This window comes from Triticum aestivum, chromosome 4A, assembly GCF_018294505.1.
Source record: "Triticum aestivum cultivar Chinese Spring chromosome 4A, IWGSC CS RefSeq v2.1, whole genome shotgun sequence".
Lineage (NCBI taxonomy): Eukaryota > Viridiplantae > Streptophyta > Magnoliopsida > Poales > Poaceae > Triticum > Triticum aestivum.
In genome coordinates, this window is record NC_057803.1 from 480274598 (window position 1) to 480278356 (window position 3759).

Genomic DNA, 3759 nt, shown 5'->3' on the forward strand with positions numbered 1-3759 from the left:
AATCAACCGGTGCATTATTTCCTCCTCAGTAATCTTTTCGACGGTGTATCTTTGAGTGGGCCCTAACCCACAGGCCTTTTCCCAGGATCTTACTTGGCTCTTCTATTTTTCAGGAGCTATCCTCAAATCCTTTCAAAGTTTGACGTAAGAATGAGTTTGTCATTAGCCATATGTCTTTCTCCAAGATCTTTCAAATTCTTTTCATCGTTGGTTCAACCTTTCTAATTTTCTTTTCTAGAGTGCCTCAACAATTCATGGTGGTGTTTCTCATCGTCATTCTCAACATTTGAAGACCGAAGAAGAGTTTCTCTCTTCAATCTTATCCCTTCTCTCGGAGATTCGTGGTTCTAGCATTATGCCATCCACTCTTAAATGTTCTCGACTGTGAAAATTCTTTTCACCCATTCGGAACAGTTTAGGAGTGTTTTCAGTTTGATTCTCCGGAGCCCATCATCTCAGAATTATTCATTCCAGCTTCCAGCTCTCGTTCTCCAAATCTTACCGGTGCATCATGCAAGTATTCTCTAAGCAGTTCATGATCTCTTCGTTCACTTGTATCTAAATTCTCTCAAGCATCTTCATTCATTTGCTAATTCTTCCCGGTGTTTCTTTATCTTTTCTTTGTTCATTTTCAATTCTTACGGTGGTTCGTTCAAGATTTCTCTTCCTTCATTATCATATCAATTCATTCATTGTTTCAGTCCTACCGGTGGTTCGTTGAAGACCTTCTCAAGATTACGATGTATCTCTCCTGAATCCTTTCTACGAGAATAAGTAGTATGCCAAATCTGTTGCTTGTCATCAATTTAAATTGGTGAAGGATAAGCATAATGTAATTCTTATTCTTGTTTCATCGAGTAAATTCAATTCCTTATTCTGGAGGTTCATCAAAATTCTTGATTTCATTTGTTCATCTTTCTTTTCCGGAGTTCCAAGTTTTTCCGCATTATCTCGTCACGAAGCTCCATCTTAATCATCGCAAGGATTCACCTTGTGTTTTCAAATTTCCTTTCTTTTTATCATCCTTTTGTTACCAGAGTTCTTCATGGAGGCTCTACATGATGGTTCATCAAAGACTTAATTCCTTCCCGAAGTGCTCATCAAGATTCTTTTCAGAGGAGCTCAAGTTTTCTTCATCTTGCACTCCGGAGTGCAATTGTTCTCCCTTATCTTTTGAGGTGATAATATATCATTCTTCAGTCACAAGAATGAGATATTTAAACCCATCAATCTCTTCATTGGAATTATGTTGGGTTATATTTCACCTAAAGCTTTCCCTAAGGATTGTTGCTAATTATGGTGCTTATAAATGACCCAAGTTCTTCATTTATCCTCCCAGTGAAATAAGTTTCTCGTCTCCTTGTTCATATCAATTCAATCTATCATTTCTGTTAGTGACATTTTCTACTTCATTCTTTCTTTCTTTCCAATGATCTATCTTCTATTCTTTCTTCCGGAGGCGTTGTGATGTTGCTCTCTTCGACCCATCATCTTGTTTTGTCAAGATCATGTTCTTTCCTTTGCTTATCCATTTAACCGGAGTGTTGTGCCCTCTGCTCAAGTTCTTTTCATCTTATCAAGTCTCGTATCTCTTTTCAACCGGAGTGCTATCCGAATTTGTTCTTCCTTGTTCCTCTTTCCTAACAGAGTGCTTTCAACTTCATTCATCTCTGTTGCATTCTTTCTTTCAATTTGTTCAACATCTCAAGGTTCTTTGGTTTCACTCATTTGTCAAAGAAGCAACTTAGTTTTACCTCTTATATTCCTCTTCCTTTTTGCCCTACGGTGCCATCCTAGATCTCGGGACGAGATCCTCTCGTAGTGGTGGAGTGTTGTAACACCCCGGATACAACTTTCCATATTCATACTCCGACTCTTGCCTTTTCCGGAGATGCGATACGATTTTCCCTCGTGGTTGGGTTTTGTCTTTGTTTTGCTTTTGTCCATGTCATGCATTCCATATCATGTCATCATGTGCATCGCATTTGCATCCATGTTCGTCTCATGCATCTGAGCTTTTTCCACGTTGTCCGTTTTGCAATCCGACACTCCTATGTCATCCGGCATTCCCCTTTTGCCTCTTTTCATGTGCAGGTGTTAAAAAATCTTTGAATGGAACGAGATTTGCCAAGCGGCCTTAGTACACCACCGGTAGACCGCCTGTCAAGTTTCGTGCCATTTGGAGTCCGTTTGATACTCCAACCATTAACCGGGGAACCGTAAAGGCCTCGTGTGTGTTGCAGCCCAACACCCCTCCAAAGTGGCCCAATAACCCATCCAATCCCCCTCCATCCTCTCGGTCGTTCGATCACGATCGTGTGGCCGAAAACCAAACCTCATTTGGACTCTCCTAGCTCCCTCTACCTACAAAAAGGTGCTCCCCTCCGAAATCCTCGCGCAGATAAACCCTAGATCTTCCTCCTCCGCGCGTCGGACATGTCCACTCCACCGCCAGACATGTCCGCCGCCGCTTTCGCCCAATCAGAGCTTGCCACTTGTCTCGCCGCCGTCCTCCCACCGTCGCGGCCCGCCCGGGCCCGGGGCAGGCCCGCCCGAGCCCATCGGAGCCTGGATCGGCCCCCACGCGCCGCCCGCGCTCGTCGCCTTTCGCCTTCGCGTCCCGCTCCGGCCACCGGACCACCCTCGCCGGAGTTTCCAGCTGCGCCGCATACCGGTCGGCCTGGCCCGCGCCTCGTGCAGCACCGCCGCCGTCGCCTCGCGCGCCACCGCCGCCCCTAGCGCGATGCCCCTCCGCCGTTCGTTCCTCACCGATGCCCCCGCAGGGCTCGCCTCCGCCGCCACCGCAAGGAGCGCCGCCCGGCCTCCCCACGGTCGGATCCGGCCTCCCTGGCCCTAGATCCGGTGCCCCGACTCCTTCGGCGAGCCTTCTCGTCACCGGCAACCTCTCCTTCCAACTCCGGCCGCCTCCCCGTACCATCTCCGGCGAACTCCGGCCAGATCCGCTACCGCTTTGAGAACCGTGCTACCTTAACCGAGAGGGGTATATTTTTTTAAGTCCCAGATCTGTGATGTTTTCATGCACTATTCATCATACCATAACTTCATGACCGTTGCTCCGTTTTGTGCGTGCTATATATCAAAATGTTCATCATGATGTTCTCTTCATTTTGTTCCATTGTGACATGCTTGTTTGAGTCCATCTTGATGCCCAAATCGTGGATGCAAGAGTGCTATAAGATGTTAGGTGCTGATTCTTATCAGTTTATGAGCATTTGTCATTTTTGCCATGATTATTGTGTGCTGCATATGGTCATGAGCTCTACATGTGTTTTTGGATATGCCATGCCATCTTTACAGGGGTGTATGCCATGTATTTTTGTGATCAATGTGGTGACTAGCACAAGCATGCAAAGTAGCTCTCGTAATATTGCTGATTTCAGAGACTTAGAATTTCACAAAGTCATTTTACTGCTGTTATTTTTTATGCCATGTATTCATGTTACTACAGTGAGGTCCATGCCTTATTTGAGTATGTTCAGTAAGGATGTTTTGGACATATGGTTGTGCTCTATCCATCCATGCCCATGTTTGCATTTATGGAGTTCCCTAGCATGACTCAAGCTTGCTCTACTTTTGCTATAAAATGTTCCCGGCAGATTGTTTACGTGTTAATCAATTTTGCCATGAGATTGTTCTTGCCATGGTTAGCTTCATGAACATGTCTTATTGCTATTGCTATGCTTATCTTGCCATGTAATGCCTTGTGGCGAGTGAATTGAGCTCGCAAACATGCCTTCA